Source organism: Pan paniscus, chromosome 8 (genome assembly GCF_029289425.2).
Source record: "Pan paniscus chromosome 8, NHGRI_mPanPan1-v2.0_pri, whole genome shotgun sequence".
NCBI classification, from domain to species: Eukaryota; Metazoa; Chordata; class Mammalia; order Primates; family Hominidae; genus Pan; species Pan paniscus.
Window position 1 is genome coordinate 49,731,625 of NC_073257.2, and position 18,406 is coordinate 49,750,030.

Below are 18,406 nucleotides of genomic sequence, written 5' to 3' on the forward strand. Positions count from 1 at the left end.
ATATAATGACTTCTTTTCCTTTAAGTAGATAACTAGTAGTGGGATTGCTGGATCAAATGTAGCCAACTGATCTTCAACAAAGCAAACAGAAACAAAGTGGGGAAAGGACACCCTATTCAACAAATTGTGCTGGGCTAATTAGCAAACCACATGTAGGAGAATGAAACTGGATCCTCATCTCTCAGCTTACACAAAAATCAACTCAAGATGGATCAAAGACTTAAAGACCTGAAGCCATAAAAATTCTAGAAAATAACATTGGAAAAACCCTTGTAGACATTGGTGTAGGCAAAGACTTCATAACCAAGAACCAAAAGGCAAATGCAACAAAAACAAATATAAATAGATGGGACTTAATTAAACTAAAAAGCTTCTGCACAGCAAAATAAAGCATCAGCAGAGTTAGCAGACAACCCACAGAGTGGGGGAAAATCTTCAGAATCTATACATCCAACAAAGGACTAATATCCAGAATTTACAAAGAACTCAAATCAGCAAGAACAAAGTGAACAATCCCATCAAAAAGTGGGCTAAGGACATGAATAGACAATTCTCAAAAGAGGAAATGGCCAACAAGCATGGAAAAATGCTCAACATCACTAATTATCAGGGAAATGCAAATCAAAACCACAATGCAATACCACCTTACTCCTACAAGAATGGCCGTAATCAAAAAATAAAAAAATAATAGATGTTGGCGTGGATGTGGTGAAAAGGGAACACTTTTACACTGTTGGTGGAAATGTAAACTTGTACAAGCACTATGGAAAACAGTGTGAGGATTCCTTAAAGAGATGATATTTGAACAAGAACTTGAGGTGAAAGTAGAAAATGTATAGCAATCTGGCAGAAGAGTGTTCCAAGCATATGGAACAGCCTGTGTGACGACTCTGAGGCAGGGATGTGCCTATCATGAACAAGCAAGAACAAGGAGGCCAGTGATACTAAAACAGAATGAGCAAGGAGGACAAATAATAGGTGATGAGGTCAGTGGTAATCAGGGACCAGATACTGTGGCCTTGAAGGTTATAGTAAAAACTTTAACTTTTGTTTTGGTAAGAGGAATGAGGTAATCTAGCTTAATATTTTAAAGTATCATGCAGTTGCTGTGAGGAGAACAGATTGTAGCAGGACCAATATACCAGCAGGAAGACCAGTTAGGAATCTAATGCAGTAACTCAGGTAAGAGATGAGGATGCCTTGGTCAGAGTTGCTAGCAGTAGAAGCAGTGAGAAGTAGTAAGATTCTATACATATTTTAAAGATAGAGCCAAAAGCATCTTTTGTCTGTGGAGATGGAGAGACCTTAAGAATGACTTCAAAGATTTTAACCTCAGCACCTGGATGGATAGAGTTGTCATTACTTGAGACAGAAGAGAGCATGTGTGTAATACATTTTTGTAAAGCACAGGAAATTCTGGTACATGCAGATCGACATGAGATTTAAGTATTCTGTTGGGAATAATGAGTCAGCACTGGCTACACAAGTCTGGATTTCAGAAGAAAAAAGGCTTTTTGGCTACAAATGCAATTTTAGGAATTGTTGGCATACATAGCATTCTACAATTTTGTGGACAGATGTCAGGACTTAGGTGTAAGGCATACGAGCTTTTAGAGTTGAGTTTGATGCAGTAAAATCAGCAAAGGGAACTGAGAAGGAGGACTAAACATAGGGTAGGAGGAGTAAGTAAAACTAGAAATGAAAATCTCTGAAGGAAGAGAGAATGATGAAATGTACCAAATGGGGTCTGTTTGATATAGAATAAGAAGGAGATGAATTAGAGATAGTAAATACAGACAACTCCTTCAAAGAATTATAAATAGGTAAGAAATGTGCCAGTAAGTAGAACAGAAAGTGTAAGAAAAGGAAGAAGGCTCTTGTTTGTTTTGAGAAGAAATAATAACATTTATTTACTCTTGGGAATGATCTAATAGTGAAAACAAATAGTAAAGGGGAAAGAGAATGTGGAGCAAAGTCCTTGAGTGAGTGTCCTAGTGCTTAACTGAGGTGAATCCAAGTAGAGAGGCACAGATTAATGTAGATTCTTACAGGTAGTGTTGGGATGGGTGGCAGTTCTCTTCTGACTGTTTCAACTTTCTCAGTGCAGAAGGAGGCTAAATTTCAGACTGTACATACATGTATACATTTAACTCATTGAGCATATTTTGTGTTCTGAATACTATCCTAGGCCTTGATGTGATTATGTCATCAGATGTTCTTGCCCACAGAAAATTTGCATTCTAAGGAAGATGTACAATTAAACCTAAAAAAATTGTAAATGTTATGAGAAATGTTAGATTTCTATGGAAGTATTACAAAAAAGGCATTTAATTCACTTGGCCATGAGTGGCACCAGAGAAATCTTCCCTCACAAAGTAATCTTTAAGTTGAAATGTGATTATTGAATAGTGGTAGATGGGCTGTAAAGGGTACTTCAGATAGAAGGAATAGTGAATGGAAAGCCTGAAATATGAGAGCTAATATGGCAGTTAAAGGAAATGGCAATGACGGTAAAACTAAAATGGTTGATGGAAAGAGTAACTGAGGTTGAAAGACTGGCGGGGCAAGATTATGTATCCATGTAGAAGAGTTTGCAATTTCTCCTTTGAACATTTGGAAGGGACTTAAACAGTGAGAAGTTATGGACAGATTTGCATTTACACTCTAGAAAGAGCATTGGCTCAAGTGTGACAAATGGAATGGAGTGAATTGAGGGGAAGTCAAAGAGAGCAGGTGAGACACTATTTCAGTAGACAAGGTGAGAGGCGGTGTGTTGGAAGACTAGAAGTCATGGTGTTGCAGGAAAGTGGGTCCACTCGAGAATATTCAGGAAGAAGGATCAAGTGGGTGTGAGTAGTGATTGAATGTGGATGGTTGAGTGAAGAAACTCAAGCGTCACTAACAGAATATGGCTTGGTGGTAACTTTAAATGAAGTAAGATAATGAGGCTTTGGGGAAAAAGTGCTGGATTAAACTTTTGACAATGCTGTGTGATGCCCAAGTGGAGTTTTTGAAAAAGACAGAAATGAGTCTAAAACTCAAGGGAAGTTGTTGTTTGATTGAAATTATAAATTTGGAAGTTATCGGCATAGCTATAATTCAGTTTCTAACCAACTACAAAGAAAAAAATAAAAACCTCAAAGAACAAATAGGCCAAAAAATTGACATTCAGGTCACTGTTAACTTTTCTTATCACTAAGCCTGAAGGCCATTGTCCTTTTATTCAGGTTTTCCTTTGTTCTTCAGAGGGTGAATTAGCATGTTCCTTTAATGTTTCCATATGGAATTCTCATGCATTTTGAAGTGAAAGGGTTATAAATGTCATATAATTTTCCTTGGCATTTTTATTTTCTGCAAGTAAAGAACATTTCACTATAAAGCATTCATAATGATACTGATTTTGTTGGTCATATTCTCCAGCTACTAATTTTCCATAAAAGTTCACTTGGGGGGAAAAAAAAGGAAAAACACTTTTTATTAGGATTTGAGCTAAACTGAGTTAGCTCGTTCACGGCAAAGAAGTCATTTATTGCTGACATGGGCCCTGTTGCTGATGGTCTTTCTCCATAAATCTAGCATGTCCTGTGAAAGGTTAATGCTGCAGTTTAGCAGCCAATTCCATCCAAAGTGTAGTGAAAATTAGTATACCATTTTTTACTTAGTTATGTGTATGCATATCAAGAGTCTTTTTAAAATTCAGACTCCAAATAATCCAACATTAAATAAATAAAAATAATTGATTGTGTCATGTATTATGCTAGAGTTTTATATTCCTAAACTCATTAAAGCTTCTCAATCATACCTTCCGATTGATATTGTTATCTTTAATAATGTAGATGAAGAAAATGGGTGCCTGAAAGGTGGGTCTTTCTCCAGAAGTGACAAATAAGTCATAATTCCCAAGTCCAAAACATCAACAAAAATGCAAAACATTATGGATAAATAATACTCTAAGAAGGCTTGAACATTCATCATTGTGCAAGTAGAGGGTCATTGAGAACTGGTTCCGAGAATCCCAAGAATTTTTCTTGCTGTCCTTTTGTTTATCGTCATTGTGTGCATTTCCCCAATGCTTTGGAAATAATTTGGAGTCTTTACAATGAAAGATGAGATCTTTATTGTGACAACACAGCAATCTAATTTATCTCTGACATGGTTCCCCCTTTACCCAGCATAAATGGAGTGCCAGCTCAATGATGTCATTCCCTATAATGTAGGATATCAAACAAGGAAGAAGTCATTTGGGGTCTGCACCGGGGAAAACAATGAACAATGTCTTTCAGTTTCTTGTGAGCACCACTGCAAAGGTTCCTAAATTTATCCCTAGGGTTTCCAAAAGGTAGAGATTGAGTATTGCACAGAGCTAGTGTAACTAGCCTCACAGGATCATTCTAAAGATAAAATGAGATAATTTGAGTAATGAGATCTAGCATAGTGACTTGAACTTAATATATTCTTATTTTTTTCTTTCTATTTTTTTTTCTTTTTCTAGGTTGATTACTTCAGGCTAGAAAAATACCTTTGAATTTTGAAAGAAAATCTCTCTCTCTCTCTCACTCTGTGTGTGTGTGTGTGTGTGTGTGTGTGTGTGTGTGTGTGTGTGTGTGTGTGTATGTGTTTGCAACTTTGGCTCTCTAAAAGGAAAAGTATAAAATTTTCTAGTTTCAGTTTTCTGTACCCTAACATTTAATTTCATCTAGACCTGGAAAGAAAAAAACAAATTTTTGAATCTGCTGAAGTCAAAAGATTATAGTATCTGTGCTAAAAATACATAAACAAAAACAGCAACCACAATATTCTAATGAAATGTAATAGGTGTAAAATAAACTTCTATAAAATGAAAAAGAGAAAACAATAGAAAGGAATAAGCAACTGAAGCTTTAAGCAATGTTACCCGATGAGAGTTTTGAAGGAATTTTGGAATTTTCAGGAGTTTATATGAAAAAGTGTAAGTTTAGGAAAGAGAGAAAATTATGGGCAGATACAGAAGGCATAAGCCATGTAGCATGTTTGGGAAACTTCACAGAATTTGGCACTGGTGAAATAAAAAGGCCAAAATTCTACATTGAGGCTCGGTTCTGATTGTGGTCTACCTTCTATGCAAAGGAACTGGACTTTTTCCTCAAAACAAGGAGAGTCTTTGGAGAGCTGTAATCATAGGAATGCCAGGATCTGGCCTAGACTTAAAGATTAATTTTGGGTCAGGGTAGAGTTGCTCAAATTCAAAGATAAGTTTCATTCCTGACTCATCTCTACCCCTTACAACCTCCCATAACAAATGAACACAACAATCTGTTCATTTTACTCATGAAATATATTTTGAACCTGCCTCTTCCTCTCTACCCCTTCTGACACAATCCTGATATGAGCCACTATTATATGTCATTTGGATCTTTTTACTCGTTTTCTGACTTGTCTCTCAAGAAACCCTTTATCCCCAGAGCCAATCTATACAACACCTAAAGGTCTTTTTAAACTAAAAATCTGATCATGTCACTCCTTTGTTTAAAACCATTCAATGCCTTCTTCTAGCACTGAAAACTGTGCAAAATAACCTACAAGGCCCAGAGAAATCTGGGTACATTCTACCTCTTCAGGTCTACTCTGTACCACTGACCCCCTGGCTTCCCAAACTCCAGCCCTATCACACTTTGCTCAGCCCTTGTCTCCAACAATACTAATTCTGCCTAGATGTTATTCCTCCTGATTGGAACACCTCTTCCCAACATCACCTAGCAACATCAACCCTGCCTTCCCTTCAGCTTCAGACTGCTTTCTCCCTACCCCTCATCATGCCTGCAGTTACCTATCCAATGCTTATCTTCCTGGCTCAACTGGAAATATGCAGGGGCCTTGTCTTATTTGCTGGTGAAACCAACATTAATAGCATAGCACCTATCGTGTTGTAGATACTTAATGAGATTCTACCAAACAAACTTGCTGAATAAATGAATAAAGTGACTTGCTGTCACTGTACTACAAAGCCACAGAAAACATCATCTCCTGTCCTCAGAGAACTCACAATCTAGCAGGTGAGAGAATAATGAACAAAACATGAGTCGATGTTTTATCCTCCTTCATAGGGACAAGCAGGGGCCATGATAACACAGAGGAAAGAGTGAGTAAAGAAAAATCTTTGTGGCAGAGATGAAGTTTGAATTAGTTCTGAGAGGAAGCATTGAAGACACTGTAGTCAGGCTGTCAGAACCTCAGGAAAAGGAAGAAGCAGGCAAGGATGCGTGCAATATAAAATCATGAATCATTATTGTCCGTGGACCCAATAATTACATATTTGAGTATTCGATAGTGACATCAAAAAGCACAGAGAACAGTAATAGGTTTTATTTCCTTGAAGTAGAAATAAGTGTGAATTGTCCGTGCTGTGAAGCTGGTGTGCAGAGTGGTTACTTTGGTAGGTAGTGAGCCCAATTGTCTGCCAAACATCCTTATTGCTTAATGGTATCATGGTTTTAAAATGTATTGCCATACACACATTCATAGTTCAGTTTACTACATCTGATATGTTGTATATGGTATGTAGATACTCGAACATCTTACAGCATAACTGTTCATTTGAAAAAGCCCAATCTAAATGTTAAAATATATATCAGGTATACCTAGTAAATGTATACATGCTCATATATGTATAGTCTTATGCATAAATTATATAGTAATAAAATAATCCTATTTTATACTACACTAAATATTTTCACACATTGTCTAATATTATTTTCACAGTATTCCCCAAGATACTGATGTTAATATATCCACTATACAGATTAGGAAACTAAAGGTTTGATAGGTTAAGTAGCATGTCCTTTATCTGAGGGTTAGAACGAGGATTTTAACTCATGTTTTCCAGCTCCATAGCACATTCCCTAATATGATACACTGCCAAAATAAATATATTAGATATTTAATTATACACTAGAAATGAGGAAAAATATTAAGGTTTTTCAATGCAATAAATGAGAGAGGCAATATTCTTGTGGCATGGTTATGGCAGATAACAATAATGGTCCTTAAGATTCAAAGGCAACCTCCTGCATGTGTGTTGAGTTTGTTGGTTTTACTTTCAGCAGGAAGCACAGCCTGCATGACTAAGCTTTCCCACTGCTGTGAGATTAATTTCAGGTATCAGAGGTGTACTGGTGTGCACTGATGGCTGGATCTAATGCTCTTGGAGGCACACCTGTTCCTCATGTCATGCTCAGTCTTTTCTGTTGCCCTTCCATGTGTAAAATAGATTAAGCTTCCTTGGTGTATTGTCTTATAAAATATATAACAGAGAACTTAAAGTGAAATTGCTTTGTATTGCAGAATAAAGAACAAAAGCCAGATGAGAGTAATTGCAAATATGCATATTCTTTTCATGGTTGAGGGTTTATTCCTTTATTTAAAAAAACATTAAAACATCTGTCTCACTCTAGGCCCTTTATATAAGTTGATTCATCCTTGCAGATCAGAAGGCCAGTGATAATAGCGAAAGTACAGGGATGTTTAGGACTTCCCCAGTAAGTTTACAGCTCTCTTCTCTATATCTCTTATTCTTTGCTTTTCTACATATGCATTTCCATTGGTCCACTGCTCCCATTTAGCTCATGAGACATTCTACCGGACCTGTGATCTGATTGGTCCCTAGGTTAAGTGTAATGAAAGTTTTAGAGAAGGGCTTCACCACAGAACGCTTCTAGACTTAGTCTGACTGCCTATCCTGATGTTCTTCCCATCAGTGTGGGCAGATTGAACATATTAATAATGCTTGGTGCTAGGAATTGTGGTAATAAAAGAAGACACCTACATGAGAAGAGGCAGAGCTTGTTTAGTCACTTATTTTATCAGAGCTTTCTAAAGCAAGGGAATCAGCCATCATCACTGTGTTAGCTGGAAACTCATAGGTAGGCAGGGGAGTGGAAAACATCATAGTGAACAGAAGAGAAGGGTTCAGGTATGCTTTGATTGGACGTGGTTGGCATGAAGAAGCTGCAGTTGCTGCTTCTAACTAGAAGGAGGGCATCCTCTATAATTGGTTTGGGGAGCATATTGGCTTTTTCTGGTTGGTCCTGAGATGGAAGCAAAAATAAGGGAAGCTATAGTCATTGAACAAATCCTGTCTGTTCTGGGTCAGTTGCTGCAGAGCTTTTGGTTTGGTTTCCTGGGGCTGATTGCTGCCGAGATTAGGGATCAGAGTACAGGGGTGATATTGGTTGGAAAGTGGAACCTTTATGGGGAAGAATCAAGGGAGGATGCAGCCATCCCCGATTTTGAAGGATTAGTAGAAGTTTGCCAAATATCCAAACAAGGAAAGTGTGTCACAGAGAGAACAGCAGGCACAGAAGTGTAAAACAACAAGGCATGTGAAAGGGGCCTGACTATATTTTGGAGTTTTGAGAATATGACTAGGGCCAAGTCCCACAGAGCCTTATACACAAGGCAAAGGAGTTCAATTAACCCTAAAACAAATAAGGATCTAGAAGGAATTCACAGCCCAGGACTAGTGCTGTCAAGCTTGCTATGTGACAAAATACGCTGGACAGGGGTTAGCTATTTGTGAAAAAGGCCTTGGGATATCTAGGACTCAATGACTAGAGAAAGAGTCAAGCCAAGGTCAGTAACAAGATATTGGGATGAACAATACCACGTCACATAGAGAGGATTACAGGAGTACTGGAAACAAGATTTAAATTCAGGACATAGACAAGTCATGTGAGGTAGCAGCACACAGAAACAAGAACTTGCCCTCATGAGGCTATTTTAAAAGGCCTCAATATGAACCATTCTGCTTATACTGGTGAACATCTTTAAAGTGCTGCTCAGCACCTGACATGTAAGGCTGGGCCGGATGCACATTTTGAATATGTAAAACTCTTTGAAAGATAATTGTAATTGTCCCGTTTCTATTATTAGTGTTTATAATTACAACACAAGAAATCAGTGTCCAGGGATAAATACATGATAAACAATATTAAAATGTTTAAATCCAGTAGTTTTAGATGAGAATTTCTTTTAGCTAATGACTCCAGGTGTCATGCTTTAGAACAAGTGTTTGCAAACTGTGGCCCGCAGGCAAAATCAGGCATGCACCATTTTTGAGAAGGTCTGTTGGAACACAGCAATACCCACTTATTTATGTATTGTTTATAGCTACTTTCACACTACAACAGCAGGGCTGAATCATTGTAACAGAAATTGTATGGTCTGTAAAGCCTAAAATATTTGCTATCTGGGGTTTTTTTTTTTTCCTTTCCCCTCGAGATGGAGTCTTGCTTTGTCACCAAGCCTGGAGTGCAGTGGTGTGATCTTGGCTCACGGCAACCTCTGCCTCCCGGGTTCAAGCAGTTCTCCTGCCTCAGCCTCCAGAGTAGCTGGGATTACAGGCACCCGCCACCAGGCCCGGCTAATTTTTGTATTTTTAGTAGAGAAGGTGTTTCACCATGTTGGCCAGGCTGCTCTCAAACTCCTGACCTTGTGATCCACCTGGCTTGACCTCCCAAAGTGCTGGGATTACAGGCGTGAGCCACGGCGCCTGGCCTGCTATCTGGCTTTTTACAGAAAACATTTCCCAGCCTTTGACTTAGAACCCAGGGCAAATGGAACAAAATATATTCTAATTACTTGACATGAAAATAAACATAATACGTGACTCCTATCTTATGTGCATAATCTTCATTGGAGGTAATATCAGTCCCATGGTGTAGATGAGGAAGGTGAGGTTCAGGGAGGTTAAGTAATATTTTGAGCAGAATATAACAAATATCAAACATATGATTTTGACTTATGTCTAACTAGCTTCAAAGTCTTTCTACTTTGTCAGATTTTCCCAATTGTAACTTGCTATTTAATTTAGCAAACATTGAATATTTACTTCCCCGGTACCTGGTAGGTCACTGAGGTAGGTTCTATAGAGCTAACTTGCCTTCAAGAAACTAAAATCTAGTGAAAGAACCAGAGAACCAGACAAACATGGCAAAGCATGAACAAAGGCAGGCCATATAGGTTTATCAAGTGTAGAAGTTAAGCGCCTGCCTGTCTTGAAGTCCTGGATCTACTACAGGTAAGCTGGGCAACAAATCTAGTTATGGAATGTTTCTGTCATGCAATTTTCATGTCCACTAGGAAAAGATGATAGTTACTTGTCTTATGAAGATTGTGAGGAATAATGCATTATTTTATTCAATGCATACTACTGAGCATCTACTAGAAACTGATATTGTCTGAGGCATTTGAAATACCTCATTGGACAAACCACCACTGCTTTGTAGAATTTATGATTGCCAGGGGAAGAGAAGCAATAAACTGTAAGCATTATTAATAAGTTAATTATATAAAATATTAGAAGAAAATGAGCACTGTTGAAAAAAGATAATAATTAAGTATAAGACAGTATGGAGATCAGCAACATGGGGCAGTGGAGAAGGGGAACTGTAAATTAAATAAAGCCATCTGGGAGAGCCTCCTTGAGAAGGTGAGTTAGGAGTGAAGACTCAGAGAAGGTGAGAGAGTTGGCCATGTGCATTTCTGGCTGAGAGCACTCCCAGCATGAGGTGGTTGAGGTGAGCAGCAAAAGTCTAGGCCATGTCTGAGGTAATAACTGTGCTATCCAAGGAGAGGTAAGTGTGCCAGAGTGGTTAAGATGGAATAACCAAGGGAAAATAATTCAAAGATGAGGGATCAGAGGGGGTCTGGTTCATGTATGACTTTAGGGGTCTTGTGAGGACTTTGAATTTCAATCTATCTAGATATCCTTGCAAGGCTTTAAGAAGAAAAAGATATAACCCATTGAATATTTAGAATAATGCTTTACTTAGCTTATAATAAGTGCTCAAGAAATATTAATTGTAATTATTTTAATGTTGTTCATCTTGTGTGTATCCCTAATGAGGGATAGCTCATTGTCTATGAAGGAGGTCAGTGTACAAGATGAGACTGGAGAAGTAAATAGTTGCCAGATTATAATTAGTGTCACACCAAGAAGATTTTGTACTTGATTGTGAAGATGGTAAGAAACGGAAACAATTTGAGACCCATGGTCACAGGAAGACAATGAGTTTAGTCTTGAGCTAACCAATTTGGCCTATTTGTCTCCTTCCTAGGAGGCTGAGATAGCTGAGATCTGCTGGGGTAGAATTGGAAAATCTACTTCATTATTTCTAGGCCAGATCCTGGCATTCCTATGATTACAGCTCTCCAAAGACTCTCCTTGTTTTGAGGAAAAAGTCCAGTTCCTTTGCATAGAAGGTAGACCATAATCAGAACCGAGCCTCGATGTAGAATTTTGGCCTTTTTATTTCACCAGTGCCAAATTCTGTGAAGTTTCCCAAACATGCTACATGGCTTATGCCTTCTGTATCTGCCCATAACTTTCTCTCTTTCCTAAACTTAAACTTTTTCATATAAACTCCTGAAAATTCCAAAATTCCTTCAAAACTCTCATCGGGTAACATTGCTTAAAGCTTCTGTTAGCTTATTCCTTTCTATTGTTTTCTCTTTTTTATTTTATATGTTTATTTTACACCTATTACATTTCATTAGAATATTGTGGTTGCTGTTTTTGTTTATATATTTTTAGCACAGATACTATAATCTTTTGACTTCAGCAGATTCAAAAATTTGTTTTTTTCTTTCCAGGTCTAGATGAAATTAAATGTTAGGGTACAGAAAACTGAAACTAGAAAATTTTATACTTTTCCTTTTAGAGAGCCAAAGTTGCAAACACATACACACACACACACACACACACACACACACACACAGAGTGAGAGAGAGAGAGAGATTTTCTTTCAAAATTCAAAGGTATTTTTCTAGCCTGAAGTAATCAACCTAGAAAAAGAAAAAAAAATAGAAAGAAAAAAATAAGAATATATTAAGTTCAAGTCACTATGCTAGATCTCATTACTCAAATTATCTCATTTTATCTTTAGAATGATCCTGTGAGGCTAGTTACACTAGCTCTGTGCAATACTCAATCTCTACCTTTTGGAAACCCTAGGGATAAATTTAGGAACCTTTGCAGTGGTGCTCACAAGAAACTGAAAGACATTGTTCATTGTTTTCCCCGGTGCAGACCCCAAATGACTTCTTCCTTGTTTGATATCCTACATTATAGGGAATGACATCATTGAGCTGGCACTCCATTTATGCTGGGTAAAGGGGGAACCATGTCAGAGATAAATTAGATTGCTGTGTTGTCACAATAAAGATCTCATCTTTCATTGTAAAGACTCCAAATTATTTCCAAAGCATTGGGGAAATGCACACAATGACGATAAACAAAAGGACAGCAAGAAAAATTCTTGGGATTCTCGGAACCAGTTCTCAATGACCCTCTACTTGCACAATGATGAATGTTCAAGCCTTCTTAGAGTATTATTTATCCATAATGTTTTGCATTTTTGTTGATGTTTTGGACTTGGGATTTATGACTTATTTGTCACTTCTGGAGAAAGACCCACCTTTCAGGCACCCATTTTCTTCATCTACATTATTAAAGATAACAATATCAATTGGAAGGTATGATTGAGAAGCTTTAATGAGTTTAGGAATATAAAACTCTAGCATAATACATGACACAATCAATTATTTTTATTTATTTAATGTTGGATTATTTGGAGTCTGAAATTTAAAAAGACTCTTGATATGCATACACATAACTAAGTAAAAAATGGTATACTAATTTTCACTACACTTTGGATGGAATTGGCTGCTAAACTGCAGCATTAACCTTTCACAGGACATGCTAGATTTATGGAGAAAGACCATCAGCAACAGGGCCCATGTCAGCAATAAATGACTTCTTTGCCGTGAACGAGCTAACTCAGTTTAGCTCAAATCCTAATAAAAAGTGTTTTTCCTTTTTTTTCCCCCCAAGTGAACTTTTATGGAAAATTAGTAGCTGGAGAATATGACCAACAAAATCAGTATCATTATGAATGCTTTATAGTGAAATGTTCTTTACTTGCAGAAAATAAAAATGCCAAGGAAAATTATATGACATTTATAACCCTTTCACTTCAAAATGCATGAGAATTCCATATGGAAACATTAAAGGAACATGCTAATTCACCCTCTGAAGAACAAAGGAAAACCTGAATAAAAGGACAATGGCCTTCAGGCTTAGTGATAAGAAAAGTTAACAGTGACCTGAATGTCAATTTTTTGGCCTATTTGTTCTTTGAGGTTTTTATTTTTTTCTTTGTAGTTGGTTAGAAACTGAATTATAGCTATGCCGATAACTTCCAAATTTATAATTTCAATCAAACAACAACTTCCCTTGAGTTTTAGACTCATTTCTGTCTTTTTCAAAATCTCCACTTGGGCATCACACAGCATTGTCAAAAGTTTAATCCAGCACTTTTTCCCCAAAGCCTCGTTATCTTACTTCATTTAAAGTTACCACCAAGCCATATTCTGTTAGTGACGCTTGAGTTTCTTCACTCAACCATCCACATTCAATCACTACTCACACCCACTTGATCCTTCTTCCTGAATATTCTCGAGTGGACCCACTTTCCTGCAACACCATGACTTCTAGTCTTCCAACACACCGCCTCTCACCTTGTCTACTGAAATAGTGTCTCACCTGCTCTCCTTGACTTCCCCTCAATTCACTCCATTCCATTTTTCACACTTGAGCCAATGCTCTTTCTAGAGTGTAAATGCAAATCTGTCCATAACTTCTCACTGTTTAAGTCCCTTCCAAATGTTCAAAGGAGAAATTGCAAACTCTTCTACATGGATACATAATCTTGCCCCGCCAGTCTTTCAACCTCAGTTACTCTTTCCATCAACCTTTTTTAGTTTTACCGTCATTGCCATTTCCTTTAACTGCCATATTAGCTCTTATATTTCAGCCTTTCCATTCACTACACCCAGCCAACAGAGTACTTTTTTAATATTAACATATTTGTGTCTTTATATTTAACATGCATTTCTTGTAGATAGCATATATTTGTGTCTCACTTATTTATCCAATCTGATAAGCTCTGACTTTGAGTGTTTATACAATTTACATTTTTTTTTTTTTTTTTTGTGAGTGAGTCTTGCTCTGTTGCCCATGCTGGAGGGCAGGGATGCAATCTCAGCTAACTGTAAGCTCTGCTTCCTGGATTCCAGCAATTCTCCTGCCTCAGCCTCCTGAGTAGCTTGGAATTACAGGCGCCCAGCTAATTTTTGTATTTTTAGTAGAGACAGGGTTTCACCATCTTGGCCAGGCTGGTCTCGAACTCCTGACCTCGTGGTCCACCCCCTTAGTCCCCCAGAGTGCTGGGATTACAGGCATGAGCCACCGTGCCCAGCCACAGTTTACATTTAATCAGATTATTCATATTGTTGGTTTTAAATCTAACATCTCACTATATTTTTTCTATTTTATCATTTGCTTTTCTGGTCCATATTTTTTTCTGCTTTATGTTGATTTTTATGATCCTATTTTTTCTTTATTGGGTTTTAGCCGTAACTCCTGTTATTTTGGTAGTTACTTCATAGTTCATAATATGCAGCTTTAACTTATCACAGTCAAACTTCAAATGATATTACATCACTCAGACTCTTGATTTGTGAGTACAGAGGGACAGGGCAGGGACATAGATGATGAATCGGAAGCACCTGTCTCATTTAAAAGGCTCACTAATCTTAGTAAAATAATCCCATGCAGAAAATTCTTTTATTTTAAGGTGAGTAAACATGCAAACACATGGCCCTTCAAGGTCATTCTGTCAGTCAGCCTTAATCCAACCCATGAGATACCAGTTTGCCAGTTTATGATCATTGCCATAGAATAGTTTTTTCTTTTAAATTCTAAGTTTAAACTGAAGATTCGATGGATGTGGAACTAGTTTTCTTTTTGAACAAGAAAATAACTCAATTAAATGTACTATGTCTCAAAATATGCAGTATACACCATTATGAAAATGAGACAAGAGTAAATAAATTATGACATCTAGAAAATTAGGTGAGATACTGTTCAATAATGAGGCAAAATAGGATGTGAATGTCACCTATGCTATCAAATATAGAGAAATGTGGGGTTTCATCCAATAAATGTGAGGTTGAATGTGTAAACCGTTATTTCAAATATGTCTTGATTTGTATCTAAATTTATATCCTATAAAATCATGCAGAAAATGAGTCATTATCTCATTTTAAGTAGGAAAAATGTGAATCAATACTAATACTAAAAACTAATAATTTACTCAGTGCCAGGCAATGTTTCCACTGTTTTACGTTTTCAGAAAATGATTATGAGATAATTATGAAGAAAACAATTCTTCACTTTTCAAGGAAGAAAACCAAGGCAATGAGAAACTAAGTAACTGGCCCACCCAAGGTCATATAGTTAAGAAATGACAAAGTTGTAGACCTTAATATGTTTTTTTGTGTGTGTGGTTGTTGTTTTGTTTTGTTTTGTTTTGAGACGGAGTCTCGCTCTATCACCCAGGCTGGAGTGCAGTGGCGTGATCTCGGCTCACTGCAAGCTCTGCGTCACCGGTTCACGCCATTCTCCTGCCTCAATCTCTTGAGTAGCTGGAACTACTGGCACCTGCCACCACGCCAGGCTAAATTGTTGTGTGTTTAGTAGAGTTGGGGTTTCACCATGTTAGCCAGGATGGTCTCGATCTCCTGACCTCCTGATCCGCCTGTCTCGGCCTCCCAAAGTGCTGGGATTACAGGCATGAGCCACTGTGCCTGGCCGAGTTCAGCATGTTTTTAATAAAATTTGTTATTTTTCATGTCTAATATTTGCTCTGTCTCTCATATATAATAAAAATATAAATATAAATATAATCATAAAGAGAATTATAATAGCCAACTTTCTCTATATTTCAGAGATATTGGCTTGGCATTGCTTTCAGCCAGGTATTTCAACATTAGCCTCTAGAGTGGAGTTGGGTAAAGGTTGATTTCAATGTTTCAAAAATATATAAGGACTGAGAACCTATGTTAGTGAATTTCCTATTCTCGACTTCTAGTCAAACACTATCAAAATTGACAACTAAAGAAATAATGAAATGCAGGAAAATGTTTATAGCACTTAAGGGGATAAATTAGTTTCTTTATGTCTGATTTTATATTAAGTAAAGAGCTTGCAGGAAAAGTAAATGACAGTTGATGATTTTGATTACAATCAGTCTGATTTTTTCCATATTTGAGCAAAAATTGTAATTCACCTATCCAGTGCTTTCAGTGTAGATTAGCTGAGTCATGTAACTTATGTCATCTCTTATAAATATTGAGATGAAAAATGAAGAAATGATTTATTTATCTTAAAACAGTTCTATGTGGATAATATAAAGAATACTGACAGGTTCATCTAAAATATTTTTGGATAAGCTACATTATACATGATTCATAGCTTATGTATAACATATGATATTTGATTTGGTTTATACACAAAAGAACAAATGTTTCTGTATAAGAAAGTTATTTTGCTTATTATAGAATTTAAAACTAAAATGATTCTTCCACGATGGCCATTTAACAATTTAAATTTAGGAAACATCTGGCATGTACGATGAGTATTTACTTTGTATAATTGTGCTGCACATCTTAGTGCATTCCCTTTAGCAGTTTCTTTCAGCAAGCAACGCATGTGAACTTGTTTCTCACTAAATGTTTATTTTAGCAAACTTTTAGACCTACAGATTTAAAGAAGAATCGCAAAGATGTTACAAAGGTGAACTCTTGAACCGAATCTTTTATTTTTAAGCATGCAAAACGGTTTTTTTTTTTTTTTTTTTTGAAACGGAGTCGCTCTGTTGTCCAGGCTGGAGTGCTGTGGAGCGATCTCGGCTCACTGCAAGCTCCGCCTCCCGTGTTCACGCCATTCTCCTGCCTCAGCCTACCAAGTAGCTGGGAGTACAGGCGCCCGCCACCATGCCCGGCGAATTTTTTTTGTATTTTTAGTAGAGACGGGGTTTCACCATGTTTGCCAGGATGGTCGCTATCTCCTGACATCGTGATCTGTCCGTCTTGGCCTTCCAAAGTGCTGAGATTACAGGCGTGGGCCACAGCGCCTGGTCAAAAGTGTGGTTTTTTAAACCCTGAAGACATAAATGTACCACTGAGATCCCAAAGAAAATTGGACTAACTGTTTTGTTTTGTGATTTGATGTCTGAAAAATAAAATCTTTTAGTTTCCTTTCATTTTTCCTCAGAGACTATAAACTGTGCTGTGATGTCAAACTCATTATAAGTTTAGATGCCTATGGGCAAATTGTTTGCTGTAATTAAAACAGAATAAGACAAATCTCTTACACATAAATCTTTGATGGTGGGAAATGTAGCTTCATGTTTTTAAAGTCTTCCCAGAAGTCAAAATGCCTCTCAATCTTGTAACTACTTTTTATAGCTACCTAAAATAATTATTAAGGCATATTTGATATTCTGAAATCAATTTATGTTTGTGTTTTGTTTAATAATTGGGATCCTTGGGAACCATTTGCTGCAAATATCCTATACTGAAAAAACTTTGTCTAAAGATATCATTCAGAAAAATATTTATACTTAAAAATATAAACTCCATTAACAATAATTGTTCAGCAAAACTCTATTAATTCAATACGTTGTATGCTTAATTTTCGTAGCCAATTTTTCCTTTTCTTCTCTCTAATGATGTGATGTTCTTCAATGTCTTCTGAAAACTTGAACATAGGAAGTTGGAAGTGTATAAAGTAAAACAAATTGTAAGGAGAGAATTTAGAATGCTAATTTTTGAAGGGGAAATATAAATTTACAACTCTTAGTTTGCATTTTAAATTTATGTTATTACCTGTATTTAAGTATTTAAGTTGATTTTCACCAGTGCGTTAGTGTGTTTGTGTTGTTGTAAAAGAAATACCTAAGACTGGGTCATTTATAGAGAAAATAGATTTATTTGGCCCTTGGTTCTGCAGATTGTACACAATGCATAGTGCTAGCATCTGTTTGTGGTGAAGACCTCAGTAAGATTACAATCATGGCAGAATTTGAAGGGGAGCCAGCATGTCATTGGGCAAGAGAGGGAGCAAGAGAGACAGGGAAGGTGCCACACTCTTTTAAAGAACTAGATCTCCTGTAGACTCTTTACCACTCATTACCCAGGGGAGGGAACCAAGCCATTCATGAGGGGTTTGCTCCTGTGACCTAATACCTCCTACAAGGCCCCACATCCAACAATACAGGTCACATTTTAATATGAGATTTGGAGGGGATAAAACATCCAAACCATATCAACTGTTCACTGCTAACTACTAAATCAAAGAATTAATTTTTTACAGACAATGTACATTTTTTCTTCATTCAAAAGAAAAATACTTGATTAGACTTTATGAGGAGAAAATGTTAATCTCTTACAGTTTTTAATTAAATAAAATAATTTGAGGCTATTTTTATAAATTAAGGCCATCAAGAAGGACTCCAGACTCTAAAAA